The sequence below is a fragment of the Nycticebus coucang genome, chromosome 4, assembly GCF_027406575.1.
Source record: "Nycticebus coucang isolate mNycCou1 chromosome 4, mNycCou1.pri, whole genome shotgun sequence".
In the NCBI taxonomy this organism is placed as follows: Eukaryota; Metazoa; Chordata; class Mammalia; order Primates; family Lorisidae; genus Nycticebus; species Nycticebus coucang.
The window spans coordinates 62,109,263-62,126,451 of NC_069783.1; the positions used below are offsets into that span (position 1 = coordinate 62,109,263).

The window sequence follows — 17,189 nt, forward strand, 5'->3', positions numbered from 1 at the left end:
GCTCTTCTCTGAAGGTTTGATAAAATTCTGGTGTGAAGAATTTTTTTTTTTGGAAGATGTTTTATTGTTTCTTTTATCTTAGTGCTTGAAATTGGTCTGTTCAGGAAATCTATTTCATCTGGGGCGAGTCTAGGAAGAGGATGTGATTCCAAATATTGATTCATTTCCTTCACATTGTCGAATTTCTGGGCACAAAGTTTCTGGTAGTATTCAGAGATAATCTCTTGTATCTCTGTGGCATCAGCTGTATTTCCTCTTTGTCATTTCTGATTGAGGTTACTAGAGATTTTACTTTTCTATTTCTAGTTAGTCTGGCCAAAGGTTTATCTATTTAATTTATTTTTTCAAAAATACAACTCCTTGTTTCATTAATTTTCTGAATGATTCTTTTGTTTTCAATTTCATTAATCTCTGATTTAATTTTGGATATTTCTTTTCTTATGCTGGGTTTAGGCTTAGATTGTTCTTCTTTCTCCAATTCCATCAGATGGCTTGTCAGTTTGTTCATGTGCTCTCTTTCTGTTTTTTTAATGTAGGCTTCTAAAGAGATACATTTTCCCCTCAGGATTGCTTTTGCTGTATCCCATAGGTTTTGATAACTTGTGTCTTCATTGTTGTTATACTCAAGGAAATTAATGATTTCCTTTTTTATTTCTTCCCACACCCAACTGTCATTCAGCATAAGGTTGTTTAACTTCCATGCCTTGTGTGAGGTTGAGCATTTTTGTTGGAGTTGAGTTCCACTTTTAGTGCCTTGTGGTCTGAGAAGATGCAAGGTAGAATTTCAATTCTTTCAATTCTGTTGAGGTTTGTTTTGTGTCCTAGGATATGATCAATTTTGGAAAATGTTTCACGGGACAATGAGAAGAAGTATATTCTTTATCTTTGGGATGGAGTGTTCTATATATGTCTATCAAGCACAGCTGTTCTAGGGTCTCTTTTAAATCTCTAACATCTTTGTTTAATTTCTGTTTAGAGGATCTGTCCAGCTCTGACAGAGGGGTATTAAAGTCCCCAGTTATTATGGTGTTATAGGATATCATATTGCTCAAACTAAGCAAAGTCTGTTTCAAGAATCTGGAAGCATTTAAATTGGGTGCATAAATATTTAGAATTGAAATGTCTTCTTGTTGTATTTTTCCCTTGACCAATATGAAGTGACCATATTGTATTTTTTTGACTTTAGTTGCTTTAAATCCACATGTATCTGAAAATAAGATTTGCAACCCCTCTTTTCTTCTAAATTCCATTTGCCTGAAAAATTGACTTCCAACCTTTAACTCTGAGTTTTAATTTGTCTTTTGACATGAGGTGTGTTTCCTGCAGACAGCAAATAGATGGCTTCTGTTTTTTAATCCAATCAGCCAATCTATGCCTCTTCAGTGGGGAATTCAAGCCATTCACATTTATTGAGATAATTGATAAGTGTGGTAATGTTCTATTCATCTTATTTTGTGAAAGTCCATTGCTCGGTGTTGTCCTTTGTATCGCTGTGGAAACTAGACAAACACTTAATAACCAGGATCTATACAGAACTTCAATTAATTCACAAGAAAACAACCAACAATCCTATACATCAATGGGGAAGAGAGATGAATAGAATCTTCTCTAAAGATGACAGATGAATGGCCAACAATTATATTAAAAAATCCTCATCATCCCTAATGATTAGAAAAATGCAGATTAAAACCACTCTGAGATATCACCTAACCCCAGTGAGAATGGCCTATATCACAAAATCGCAAAACTGCAGATGCTGGAGCGGTTGTGGAGAGAAAAGAACACTTTTATGCTGCTGGTGGGACTGCAAACTAATACAACCTTTTTGGAAAAAAGTATGGACAAACCTCAAAGAACTCAACCTAGACCTCCCGTTTGATCCTGTAATCCCATTACTGGGCATCTATCCAGAAGGAAAAAAAAACCTGTACTAGGCTGTTTATCACAGCCCAATTTACAATTGCTAAAATGAGGAAACAACCTTCAACCCAGGAATGGATCAGTAAGCTGTGGTATATGCATACAATGGAATATTATTCAGCCATTAAAAAATGGAGATTTTTCAGCATTTGTACTAACCTGGATGGAGATGGAACACATTATTCTTAGTGAAGCATCACAGGAGTGGAGAAGTATGAATCCTATGTACTGAATTTTGATTTGAAGACAATTAATGACAATTAATGATTTGGTAGGCATGGGGGAAAGGGAGAGCAGACAGAGAAGGACGGAAGGGCTGAGGGAGAGGAAAAGAAGAAAAAAAAAGAACAAGAAAAGAAAAGAAAATAGTGACTAATTTTCACATAAATTGGTTTTAATTTTGACCAAAGTATATTACTTAAACATTAATTTTTAACTGAACATGGTAATGTTGGTTAGGATATTGTATCCCCATTTATAAGTGATGTATGTTTTTGAATTCTCCTTTATAATAATATATTTTCTCCAACTTTAATATCAGGTGTACCCAGATCAAGTAGAATGATTTTGATGTATTTCTTCTTTTTCTATTGCTATAAGATTTAGCATGATCGGTTTTTTGAAATTATCTTTTACTTTTATTTATAAATATTAGTTATTTTTTGATACTTAAAAAAATAATAAGACATTAACTGATGATTCCATACTGAATCTCAGAGTCAAAGTATTCTATAATAGACATACTCGTATTTGATAATGTGAATGTTACTTTCTTTGCATTATTATTATTATTGCTTAATATTTTAATGAAGCAATTGTCTGATTCCTTTTCTGAATATATTTATGTTCGTTCATTCTTTACAAGTTTTTTGTTTCTAATCCTTATCTTAAACATTGTTATTGTTATTAAATTTTAAGCCTTTTTAATTTTGTGAAGGCAAAAAAAATGGAAACCTAATTAACACATGTATATGTAACAATTTTTAAAAAGTCTCAAAAAAAAAAAGATCTTAGCAAACAGAATTCAACAACACATCAAAAAATTATATACCATGGTCAAGTTGGTTTTATTCCAGGGTTACCGGGTTGGTTCAACATACCCAAATCTGTATATATAATACATCACATCAATAAAATAAAAAGCAAAAACCATATGATTCTCTCAATTGATGCAGAAAAGCTTTTGAAAATATCCAGCATCCTTTCATGATCAGAACACTTAAGAAAATAGGCATAGAAGGGGCATTTCTTAAACTGATAGAGGCTATCTACAGCAAACCCACAGCCAATATCATATTGAATGGTGTAAAATTGAAAACATTTCCACTCAGATCAGGAACAAGGCAAGGATGCCCACTGTCTCCGCTCTATTCAACATAATAATGGAAGTCTTAGCCATAGAAATCAGGCAAGAAAAGGCGATCAAGGGTATTCAAATAGGGTCAGAAGAAATCAAACTCTCATTCTTAGCTGATGATATGATCCTATACCTGGAAAATCCCAGGGACTCAACTTCAAAACTCTTAGAAGTGATCCAGAAATACAGCAGCATCTCAGGATACACAATCAATACTTACAAATCAGTAGCTTTTATATATGCCAACAATAGTTGAGCTGAAAATATAGGTAGGGACTCTCTTCCTTTTACAGTAGTGCCAAGGAAGATGAAATATCTGGGAATTTACCTAACAAAGGACAAGAAAGATCTCTATAAAGAGGAACTATGAAAGTCTGAGAAAAGAAATAGCTGAAGATGTTAACAAATGGAAAAACATACCATGCTCATGGCTGGGAAAAATCAACAGTTAAAATGTCCATACTACCCAAAGCAATCTACAGATTTAATGCAATCCCTATTAAAGCACCATTGTCATACTTTAAAGAACTGTAAAAAATAGTGCTTCGGTTTTTTTCGTTTTATATGGAATCAGAAAAAAACTCAAATAGCAAATACATTACTCAGAAATAAAAACAAATCAGGAGGTATCACGTAACCAGACTTCAGGCTATATTATAAATCTATAGTGATCAAAACAGCATGGTAATGGCACAAAAACAAGAGCGGTAGATTTAGGGAACAGAATAGAGAACCAACAGATAAACCCAGCCACTTATCATCATTTGATCTTAGACAAGCCTATCAAAAATATTCAGTGGGGGAAAGACTCCCTATTTAATAAATGGTTCTCGGTAAAAGCACTGGCAACCTATAGAAGACTGAAACTGGACCCCCACCTTTCACCATTAACAAAAATTGATTCTCACTGGATAAAAGATTTAAACTTAAGACATGAAACTAGGGCAGCACCTGTGGCTCAAAGAAGTAGGGCTCCAGCCCAATATACCGGAGGTGGTGGGATCAAACCCAGCCCCGGCCAAAAACTCCAAAAAAAAAAAAAAAAAAAAAAAAAGACATGAAACTATAAAGATACTTGAAGAAACTGGGCTGAGAGAATTGTTTTATGAGGAGAATCCTCCCGGACAATTGAGGCAGCATCAAAAATACAGTACTGGGACCTGATCAAACTAAAAAGCTTCTGCACAGCCCAGAACAAAGTAAGTAAAGCAAGCAGACAGCCCTCACAGTGGGAGATACATTTGCAGGTTATGTCTCTGACAAAGGTTTAATAACCAGAATCCACGGAGAACTTAAACTAATCAATAAGAAACCCCATTTCTATGTGGGCAAGTGACTTGAACAGAAACTTCTCTGATGAAGACAGGTGCATGGCCTACAAACACATGAAAAAAATGCTCATCATCCTTAATCATCAGAGAAATGCAAATCAAAACCACTTTGAGATATCATCTAAACTCCAGTAAGATTAGCCCACATCACAAAATCCCAAAACTACAGATGTTAGCATGGATGCAGAAAGAATGGAACACTTCTACACTGGTGGTGGGAATGCAAGTTAATACAACCTTTTTGGAAAGAAGTTTAGAGAACACTCAAGGAACTAAAAGTAGACCTACCATTCAATCCTGCAATTCCTCTACTAGATACATACCCAGATGATCAAAAATTATTTCACAACAAAGACATTTGCACCAGAATGTTTACTGCAGCCCAATTCATAACAGTCAAGACATGGAAGCAGCCCAATTGCCCATCAACCCATGAATGGATTAACAAATTGTGGTATATGTACACCATGGAATACTATGCAGCCACAAAAAAGATGGAGACTTCACATCTTTTGTGTTTACCTGGATGGAGCTGGAACATATTCCTCTTAGTAAAGTATCTCAAGAATGGGAAAAAGGTATCCAATGTACTCAATACTACTATGAAATCAATATACAATCGCCTATACATTCATATGAATGGAAAAACGTAACTATAGTCCAAAAAGTAGAAGGGAAGAGGGGAGAGAGGGGAGGGGAAGGGGGATATGGGAAGAAGGAGGGTATCTGGGGGGACCTTACCTAATGTACATGATGCAATGGTACATTTCAAAACAAGAAATGAGTATAATTGTGATGGATTACTTAGTTCAATGTAAGCATTTCACATTGTATATCAAAGCAGTACACTGAACCCCATAAATGCATTTCACATTGTAAATGTGAAAAAAGCAGTACTTGAACCCCATAAATGCATCAATGTTATGATTTAATAAAAAAGAAAAAAAGGAAAAAGATTGGCAATATGTTATTAACCATTGAAGTTAGATGAAATACCAAGATATTTTGTATATGTTTGAAATTTTCCATAGTAAAGTAGATTTAGGAAAAAAAAAAAAAAAAGGAAAAAAAGAAAGGTTTCATAAAGACCAAAGCAGTTGAAGAGAGCCTTCTGGAATGGATTTTAATAGGAATATACAGAGGATGAGCTGGTACCTGAGGAAAATGTGCACATAAAATATGGAGGCAGAAAACTGCAGGACATGTTTGTACAACACCAAATAGTTTACTAAAGTTTCAGATGTGTAATGCAAATGAATGTTTGTTCAATGTTTTTCCTCCCCCTCGTTAAACAAAACATATGGGAAACCACTGTTTTGGACTTAGGTCTTACACTAAGCCCTAACAGACCATGTCAAACCAATATGGAGTCACTCAAGCTAAACGTCACATAATAAAATTAAAACTAAGGAAGTAGGTAGATCCCAAAGCTGACTAGTCTTTCCTGAAAACAAGAGTTTTTCAGGATAAGGAAGCCCCTCTCTTGGCTTTAACCCTTCAAAGAAAGTAAGCAGAAGTTTTAAAAAAGAGGGAGTTTTAATAGAAGAAAAGACATACAAAATTTATTTTAACACATACAGTATGAGGAATTGCAGGAGTATGATTACCCAATAACTCAATGGCACAGATGCTTCTATACCCTTCCTCAAAAGGAAAAGAAAAATAGGAGAATGTGGATGATTTTAAGGGGATAGTAACTGATTTTTAGGGGAATGGGCTTGGAGAACATACAATGGACAAAGTCTGTTGGGCCCCAGAGCAGTGTGACAAAAGTTTGTCCAGATGTGTTAACAGCCTTCAATCCTTTTTCCTGCCATATGAGTTAATGAAAACTCAGACTTTTTTCCCTATTATTCTGGTTCCCTGCTCTTACCTTACAAAACCCACTGTTCTGCCACTGTCCATTGGGAGTTCTCATTCTATCTTGTAAAATAAAGGCTGTCCCAATTCATGAATCATAAATATAAGCCAATTAATCTATAACTAAATTCACTGTAATTTTGTCTCTTTACAACCTTTAGCCATCATTTCAGTATGTTGATTCTTCACATTCAACAGCTTTGTTTTTTCCTTACTCTCTTATCCCTGCTGCAACCCATACTGACATTACTGGCCAAGGTCAACCTCTTCTGACTCTCTTCCACTTGTCACAAACCATAAATTGACCCATTTCAGAGTCTTTTTATACATCTCAATTCTTTAAGCAATGGGCATAATTGGTCTTTATTCTTTATAGAAAAAATGATAAATGTTTGTGTTTACATAGCAATATTATTTGACATGTGAAGCAATTAGTAGTGAACGAAGTTTTCATAATTTCTAGTTTAGTAGGGAATAGGAAAAGGTATTAACTGATTTTTCTATTTTTTATTATTAATTAATAATTCATGTGACAGGTGGAGCAAGATGGCAGCCGAGTAACAGCATCCTTGCATCTGGGCACCGTGAGTCTGGGGAGATAGGACTCCACGCATCTCTGGCTGGTGGGAACTGCCTATCATCACTCCTATGAAGATACAGGGAGTCAGCGAGAGACTTCTGGACCCCAAGAGGAGGACTAAAACAGTGGAAAACCGGCAAGTGGTCGCGTGTGTTCAATCCGTCTAAACCGGCCCACAACTGTAAGTTCAGTAGCAGTGAGACTGCAAACCAGAAAGGCCTTACCTGTGAACTGTTTTGATGTCCTTGGACTTGGCACTGAGTTGAACTGCCTTGGGGAAGGCCTGAGCGGGAGTGCGGAGAACTTTGGCTGTTGTCTAGGGCCCCAGTCTGAGCCGCTGAGCCAGACGGAGCTAATAGTGTTTGGCGGTGGGTCACACGGATCCATTGTCAGTGATCTGCCCCGGCAAGCTCCGCCCTCAGGGTCGCAGAGCTAGAAACAGGTGGGAGCTGGTAACCCAGCAACCAAGTAGCCTAAGGGTGGGTTCTGAGCCACCTTGCAGCCCTAACCCTCAGGGGCAGAGTGAGACCGGTTTTGGCACACTGGGTAAGTGGATAGCCACTTCAGCAGCGGTTCCAGCGACAAAGCTGGGAAAGCTTCTGCTCAGCAAGTTTACAAGTTCAAAGTGCCTTTTAAGTAGGCTGAAGAGAGATTTAGAGTGTCTACCTGCTGGGGTTTGAGAAATCAGCAGCCTCCGGTCGTATCAGAACTGTGACTAACATCTCATACCCCAGAAGACCACATGTTGCCCAGACAATATTCAATAACATATACAAACTGCTTTGTTTTTGGTTGTGTATTTTTTTCTTTTTTTTTTTTTGTTTGGTTGTTTTTTTGGTTTCTTTATTTTGACGTTGCTGATCTTCTTTTGTTTTTTTAATTTCAATCTTTCCCACACAGATCCCTTTTTCTTTCCCAATTTTCCTAGTTTAATTATAATTTCCCATTGCTGCCTTTTTTAATAACTTCAACTTCATTTTTGCTAGTGTTTCTACCAATATAATTTGGTTTTTCACCCAATTTTATCCCCGTAAAGTTTTCTGTTTGCTTCTTTTGGTTTGATTTATAGCATTTTTGTCTTTCCGCTCTACTTGGTGGAGGTGGGGTACTGTGTCTGATCAGGTTAGCAAAGAGCTGCTGACCTCAAGGGAACCACGCAACTGGGCACCCCCAGAAGGTGGGTTTTTTTAAGGTTGTGTCAAAGTACCCTACTGTACACCTATATTGCCCTGTCTCCCTCTTTCTGTGCCTCTCTCCTTTTTGTCAATATTCCTTATACCCACCCCCTCTCCTTTCTCTATCTTTCTTTTTTTTGGTATCACTCGGTCCTCCTTTCTTTCATCCCCTTTTTTTGCTCTTCAACCTTCTCACCCTTCTGGTCCTGTAACCCTTAGTCCACAGGCACAAGAACTTAAAGAGCAAGAGGAAGTGAAAGGAAAATTAGGGCAAGGAAACAGATAAAAGAAATCACTCATGAGGAAGAATCAGCAGAAAACTCCAGGCAACATGAAGAACCAGTCTAGAACAACCCCACCAAGGGACCATGAGGTAGATACTGCAGATGATTCCACCAGTACAGAAATGTTACGGATGACAGAAAGGGAATTTAGAATACACATGTTGAAAACAATGAAAGAAATGATGGAAACAATGAAGGAAACTGCTAATAAAGTGGAAAATAACCAAAAGGAAATCCAAAAACAGAATCAAATAAGAGATGAATGATATGAAGAATACAAAAAGGATATAGCAGACTTGAAGGAACTGAAACAGTCAATCAGGGAACTTAAAGATGCAATGGAAAGTATTAGCAACAGGTTAGACCATGCAGAAGAAAGAATTTCAGAGGTAGAAGACAAAGTTCTTGAGATAACTCGGACAGTAAAAGAGGCAGAAAAGAAGAGAGAGAAAGCAGAACGTTCACTGTCAGAATTATGGGACTTTATGAAGCGTTCCAACATACGAGTTATAGGAATTCCAGAAGGGGAAGAAAAATGCCCCAGAGGAATGGAAGCCATACTAGAGAATATTATAAAAGAAAATTTCCCAAGCATCACCAAAGATTCTGACACACTGCTTTCAGAGGGCTATCGGACCCCGGGTCGCCTCAACTCTAACCGAGCTTCTCCAAGACACATTGTGATGAACCTGTCCAAAGTCAAGACAAAAGAAAAGATTCTGCAAGCTGCCAGGAGTAAGCGCCAGTTGACCGACAGGGGCAAATCCATCAGAGTGACCGCGGACTTCTCTAATGAAACTTTCCAAGCAAGAACACAATGGTCATCTACCTTTAATCTACTTAAACAGAACAATTTTCAGCCCAGAATTCTGTACCCTGCTAAGCTAAGCTTCAAAATTGACGGAGAAATCAAATCATTTACGGATATACAAACATTGAGGAAATTCGCCACAACAAGACCAGCTCTACAGGAAATACTTCAACCTGTTCTGCACACTGACCGCCACAATGGATCAGCAGCAAAGTAAGAACTCAGAAACCAAAGGACAGAACCTAACTGCCACACTGATGCAAAAGATAAAACTAAGCAATGGACTCTCACAAAATAAGACGAATAGAATACTACCACACTTATCAATTATCTCAATAAATGTTAATGGCTTGAATTCCCCACTGAAGAGACATAGATTGGCTGACTGGATTAAAAAACACAAGCCATCCATTTGCTGTCTGCAAGAAACACACCTGGCTTCAAAAGACAAATTAAAGCTCCGAGTCAAGGGTTGGAAGACAATTTTTCAGGCAAATGGAATTCAGAAGAAAAGAGGAGTTGCAATCTTATTTTCAGATACATGTGGATTTAAAGCAACTAAAGTCAAAAAAGACAAAGATGGTCACTTTATATTGGTCAAGGGAAAACTACAACAAGAAGACATTTCAATTCTAAATATTTATGCACCCAATTTAAATGCTCCCAGATTCTTGAAGCAGACCTTACTCAGTCTGAGCAATATGATATCTGATAATACCATCATAACAGGGGACTTTAACACACCTCTTACAGAGCTGGACAGATCCTCTAAACAGAAATTAAACAAAGATATAAGAGATTTAAATGAGACCCTAGAACAACTATGCTTGATAGACGCATACAGAACTCTCCACCCCAAAGATAAAGAATATACATTCTTCTCATCACCCCATGGAACATTCTCCAAAATTGATCATATCCTGGGACACAAAACAAATATCAACAGAATCAACAGAATTGAAATTTTACCTTGTATCTTTTCAGACCATAAGGCACTAAAGGTGGAACTCAACTCTAACAAAAATGCTCAACCCCACCCAAAGGCATGGAAATTAAACAATCTTCTGTTGAATAACAGATGGGTGCAGGAAGAAATAAAACAGGAAATCATTAACTTCCTTGAGCATAACAACAATGAAGACACAAGCTACCAAAACCTGTGGGATACTGCAAAAGCAGTTTTGAGAGGAAAATTCATCGCTTTAGATGCCTACATTCGAAAAACAGAAAGAGAGCACATCAACAATCTCACAAGAGATCTTATGGAATTGGAAAAAGAAGAACAATCTAAGCCTAAACTCGGTAGAAGAAAAGAAATATCCAAAATCAAATCAGAGATCAATGAAATTGAAAACAAAAGAATCATTCAGAAAATTAATGAAACAAGGAGTTGGTTTTTTGAAAAAATAAATAAAATAGATAAACCATTGGCCAGACTAACTAGAAATAGAAAAGTAAAATCTCTAATAACCTCAATCAGAAACGATAAAGGGGAAATAATAACTGATCCCACAGAGATACAAGAGATCATCTCTGAATACTACCAGAAACTCTATGCCCAGAAATTTGACAATGTGAAGGAAATGGATCAATATTTGGAATCACACCCTCTCCCTAGACTTAGCCAGGAAGAAATAGACCTCCTGAACAGACCAATTTCAAGCACTGAGATCACAGAAACAATAAAAAAGCTTCCAACTAAAAAATGCCCTGGTCCAGATGTCTTCACTCCAGAATTCTATCAAACCTTCAAGGAAGAGCTTATTCCTGTACTGCAGAAATTATTCCAAAAAACTGAGGAAGAAGGAATCCTCCCCAACACATTCTATGAAGCAAACATCACCCTGATACCAAAACCAGGAAAAGACCCAAACAAAAAGGAGAATTTCAGACCATTCTCACTCATGAATATAGATGGAAAAATTCTCAACAAAATCCTAGCCAATAGATTACAGCTTATCATCAAAAAAGTCATTCATCATGATCAAGTAGGCTTCATCCCAGGGATGCAAGGCTGGTTTAACATACGCAAGTCCATAAACGTTATCCACCATATTAACAGAGGCAAAAATAAAGATCATATGATCCTCTCAATAGATGCAGAAAAAGCATTTGATAAAATCCAGCATCCTTTTCTAATTAGAACACTGAAGAGTATAGGCATAGGTGGCAAATTTCTAAAACGGATTGAAGCTATCTATGACAAACCCACAGCCAATATTTTACTGAATGGAGTAAAACTGAAAGCTTTTCCTCTTAGAACTGGAACCGGACAAGGTTGTCCTCTGTCACCTTTACTATTCAACATAGTGCTGGAAGTTCTAGCCAATACAATTAGGCAAGACAAGGAAATAAAGGGAATCCAAATGGGAGCAGAGGAGGTCAAACTCTCCCTCTTTGCTGATGACATGATCTTATACTTAGAGAACCCCAAAGACTCAACCACAAGACTCCTAGAAGTCATCAAAAAATACAGTAATGTTTCAGGATATAAAATCAATGTCCACAAGTCAGTAGCCTTTGTGCACCAATAACAGTCAAGATGAGAAGATAATTAAGGACACAACTCCCTTCACCATAGTTTCAAAGAAAATGAAATACCTAGGAATATACCTAACGAAGGAGGTGAAGGACCTCTATAAAGAAAACTATGAAATCCTCAGAAAGGAAATAGCAGAGGATATTAACAAATGGAAGAACATACCATGCTCATGGATGTGAAGAATCAACATTGTTAAAATGTCTACACTTCCCAAAGCAATCTACCTATTCAATGCCATTCCTATCAAAGTACCTACATCGTACTTTCAAGATTTGGAAAAAATGATTCTGCGTTTTGTATGGAACCGGAAAAAACCCCGTATAGCTAAGGCAGTTCTTAGTAACAAAAATAAAGCTGGGGGCATCAGCATACCAGATTTTAGTCTGTACTACGAAGCCATAGTGCTCAAGACAGCATGGTACTGGCACAAAAACAGAGACATAGACACTTGGAATCGAATTGAACACCAAGAAATGAAACTAACATCTTACAACCACCTAATCTTTGATAAACCAAACAAGAACTTACCTTGGGGGAAAGACTCCCTATTCAATAAATGGTGTTGGGAGAACTGGATGTCTACATGTAAAAGATTGAAACTGGACCCACACCTTTCCCCACTCACAAAAATTGATTCAAGATGGATAAAGGACTTAAATTTAAGGCATGAAACTATAAAAATCCTCAAAGAAAGCATAGGAAAAACACTGGAAGATATTGGCCTGGGGGAAGACTTCATGAAGAAGACTTCCATGGCAATTGCAACAACAACAAAAATAAACAAATGGGACTTCATTAAACTGAAAAGCTTCTGTACAGCTAAGGAGACAATAACCAAAGCAAAGAGACAACCTACACAATGGGAAAGGATATTTGCATATTTTCAATCAGACAAAAGCTTGATAACCAGGATCTATAGAGAACTCAAATTAATCCACATGAAAAAAGCCAACAATCCCTTATATCAATGGGCAAGAGACATGAATAGAACTTTCTCTAAAGTCGACAGACGAATGGCTAACAAACACATGAAAAGATGTTCATCATCTCTATATATTAGAGAAATGCAAATCAAACAACCCTGAGATACCATCTAACCCCAGTGAGAATGGCCCACATCACAAAATCTCAAAACTGCAGATGCTGGCGTGGATGTGGAGAGAAGGGAACACTTTTACACTGCTGGTGGGACTGCAAACTAGTACAACCTTTCTGGAAGGAAGTATGGAGAAACCTCAAAGCACTCAAGCTAGACCTCCCATTTGATCCTGCAATCCCATTACTGGGCATCTACCCAGAAGGAAAAAAATCCTTTTATCATAAGGACACTTGTACTAGACTGTTTATTGCAGCTCAATTTACAATCGCCAAAATGTGGAAACAGCCTAAATGCCCACCAACCCAGGAATGGATTAACAAGCTGTGGTATATGTATACCATGGAATACTATTCAGCCATTAAAAATAATGGAGACTTTACATCCTTCGTATTAACCTGGATGGAAGTGGAAGACATTATTCTTAGTAAAGCATCACAAAAATGGAGAAGCATGAATCCTATGTACTCAATCTTGATATGAGGACAATTAATGACAATTAAGGTTATGGGGGGGGGAAGCAGAAAGAGGGATGGAGGGAGGAGGGTGGGGCCTTAGTGTGTGTCACACTTTATGGGGGCAAGACATGATTGCAAGAGGGACTTTACCTAACAATTGCAATCAGTGTAACTGGCTTATTGTACCCTCAATGAATCCCCAACAATAAAAAAAAATAATAATAAAACCTGAAAAAAAAATAATAATAATAATTCATGTGACTTAGTTTATCATCACAAAATATGAGGGCTGACAATTAAGTTTGTGAACTTATTCTAGAAAAAGTGCCACCCACCTCCTTGCTGAATATCACAATAGTCACCTTCCAAGTACTCTCCTTGGGAAGTTATGCACCGATACCTTGCCTAGTCCACCCTTCAAAGTAATTTTAGAACTCTATTCCTAGAATGGCCATCAGAGCTGTTGTTGTATCACCCTTGATGCCTCAAGTGTCATCAAAATGTCTTCCTTTCAATATTTCCTTTATCTTTAGGTAAAATAAGAAGTCATTGGGCCGGGCGTGGTGGCTCACACCTGTAATTCTAGCACTCTGGAAGGCAAAGGTGGGGGGATTTTGAGACCAGCCTGAGCCAGAACCAGACCTGATCTCTAAAACAAGCCAGGGACTGGCTTGGTGCCTGTAACTCAAGCTGCTAGGGCCCCAGCCACATACACTGGAGCTGGCAGGTTCGAATCCAGCCCAGGCCTGCCAAACAACAACTACAACCAAAAAATAACCCAGCACTGTGACACCACAACACTCTATGCAGGGCGACAGCTTGAGACTGTCTGAAAAAAAATTAGCTGGGCACTGTGGCAGGCATCTGTAGTCACAGCTACTTGGGGGGCTGAGGCAAGACAATGACTTGAGCCCAGGAGTTTGAGGTTGCTTTGAGCTGTGATGCCACAGCATTCTACAAAGGGTGACAAAGTGAAACTCTGTCTCAAAATAAATAAATAAAAATAAGTGTTTGTGTAATACTAACTGAAGGTATAAATTATAAAACCAGGCAAACATTTAAGGGGAGAACTTACAGATAAGGACACAGAGAAAAACACAGTGTATAAAAATAACATACTGTTATGGACTAAATGTTTTCATCCCCCCAAAATTCATATGTTAAGGATACAGGGAAAAGACAATCATCAGTAAACCAGGAAGTGTGCCCTCACCAAGAACCAAATCTGCTGATATTCTTATCTTGAAATTCCAAGACTCCAGAACTATGAGAATAAATGGTTGTTTAACCCCCTCAGTATTTTGTTACAGTAGCCTAGAACTATGACAGAAATATTATCACAATTCATTATTCAGAATTTAAATCATGTATGTATACATGTTTAAATCAGGAACTTGAAACATGTATGCATGTTTTCTCACTGTCAACCCAAACCTGACCTGCAACATTGCAAATGTAGTCTACCTCCTACCTTAACTGCCTGGTAGAAATATCCATTTGTTCGCATTCAAGCAACACCACCTTTTTGAAGCCCAGGTAGCCCAAAACTACTGATTTTTTAACTTTTACTACCAACACGCTATCTTGTCTTTACATGTTTACACATGTGTCACATTCTATGCTGGGGGCTCCAAAAAGGATACAGAAATGTATCCTATTCATTACTGAATACCTACAGCCTAATGGAGTGACACATCCTGAAACCCTTGCCCTACATTCCCCTCACGAAGGTATCAAAGTAGTCTCCATCTAACTGATTCTTTAATATTCTACCGTTCGGAATCTCATAACCTTATCCACAACCAACATCTTGGAATTGGGAGCAGGTCAGGTGATTCGTATTACAGAGTGTTAATACTTCTATATACAATTATTCAGTGGAAAACACTGTAAAATAGTGGAAATAAAGGTTATTAGAAAGTCACATGGAAATAACACGCAGTCACACATACGAGTCCGGAATTCAGGACTACTATACTAATAGATACATGAATTTGGGAGTTTTGACATGGCGGTAGCAGTTGAAGCTATGCAAATACAAATTAGGTCATTTAGGGATTGAGTATAGACAAAAAGGAACACAGGGACCCCAATGTTAAAGAGATTGGAGCTTAAAAAAAAAAAATTTTTTTTTTGGAAGAACTGACAAGGACAGTGACAAAAGAGGAAAACCAAACATTATAGTTCTTTCCCAAAACAGCAAATCCTCAAAAACTGAAACAGACTAGCCTCAGCAAGCAGGAGACCCCGCATTGTGGTGGGCACCTGTAGTCCCAGCTACTCTGGAGGCTGAGGCAAGAGGATCTCCCCAACCCAAGAGTTTGAAGTTGCTGTGAGCTATGACGCCAAGGCACTCAACTTCAGGGCGACTGAGTGTGACTGTCTCAAAAGACAAACAACAAATCCTAAGACACTGGGAGACCGAGGAGGGAGGACTGCTGGAACTCAGGAGTTCCAGACCAGCCTGAGCAAGACCGAGACCCCATCTCTAAAAAAAAAAAAAAAAAATACCTGGGTGTTGCGGTGGGCGCCTGTAGTCACACTTACTCCGGAGGCTAAGGCAAGAGAATCGCTTGAGCCCAACAGTTTGAGGTTTCTGTGAGCTATGATGCCATAGCTCTCTACCTGAGGCAACAAAATGAGACTGTCTCAAAAAAAAAAAAAAAAAAAAACACTGAACCAGAAAAATTGAAAGACTTCAGTGGGCATTCACTTGCCAGTCATAGAGAAAAAACCGAGGTTCTAACAATATTATCTAATACAAATATCATTCATTTCCATTACGTGTATGCTATTCCAGAGCATCACGTCTTCTTTTTAAAATTCGCATGAAACAAACTTTCAGAAAGCACAGTAATTTCCTTAAGATTAATTTCAAATGAAAATCTATTAATTTGTTTTACGAGGTGAGGCTCTACATGATGCAACCAATGCCTCCCATTCAACTGCAACTCTTTCCTCAAAAATGCAAGTTTGGTATATTTATAAGAGTCAAAGTTTAAAGCGTATCCAGTTTCCAAAATAGAATTGGCAGAAGGGCCAACGTTCACGAGGGCTCACAGAAACTTAGATCCGTGGACTGTAAGCTTCTGGTAGGAAAGGGCTCACCTACCACAAAGAAGACGCTCAATAAACACTTCTGACTTAACTTTGCCAAAGCTGCGTTTTACCACCAGGTGTAGGAGGGAGGCGAACTCCAGGGCACTACGCCTTCCAGAACACTGTTGCCTTCCCACAGCCCCTAATATCCAGCGCAGAAAAAGTACCGCAGAACTGGCAGGCACCGGCGCGTTATCATTGCGAGACGCTGCACAACCGTATTCCGAACTCTAAAGGGCTCACCTGCCTCCAGAATGGGAAAGAAGAGCTTCTGCCGGCCGCCTCGAGGAAAGCGTCTCGCACACCCCTTGCCTCGTCACCGGACACTACCTGAGGCAAAGAATTTCTACTCGGCGCTAAGGAAGAAAGACCCAGGAGGGAGCGGCGCGCTCGCTGGACGCCCTGGGTTTCGGAGTTGCAGCCGCTACAGTTCCCTCAGGTACTACCCAGCGGCCCCGGCGTGCGCACGCTCTCGCTTCGTCGCTTAGCAACCTGAGAAGCGGTGCTGTCCTCCAGAAATATAAACTCCTCCCCACCCACCCTCTACAGCACGAATAGCTTTTTTAAAAAGATTTGTTTCCGGGTCGAGCTGCCTTTACGCAGCGGAAGGTCTCTTAGCCTCCTACTTTTACCCTCGGGGGAGAATTAAAATCTCAGTGGCCCGCGTGTGAGCAGT

At 38.5% G+C, this 17,189-nt stretch overlaps 1 protein-coding gene across 4 annotated transcripts in view; it reads right to left on the reverse strand.

Moving 5' to 3' along the window:
• The window catches only part of WDPCP (WD repeat containing planar cell polarity effector), a 495,763-nt gene extending 478,659 nt beyond the window's left edge, over positions 1-17,104 (reverse strand). For all 4 annotated transcript variants that reach the window (XM_053586757.1, XM_053586756.1, XM_053586755.1 and 1 more), the window contains exon 1: positions 16,757-17,104. The gene's annotated coding sequence lies outside the window, so the exon portion shown is untranslated. The remainder of the gene's footprint in view (positions 1-16,756) is intronic.
• Between the last annotated feature and the right edge of the window lie 85 nt (positions 17,105-17,189).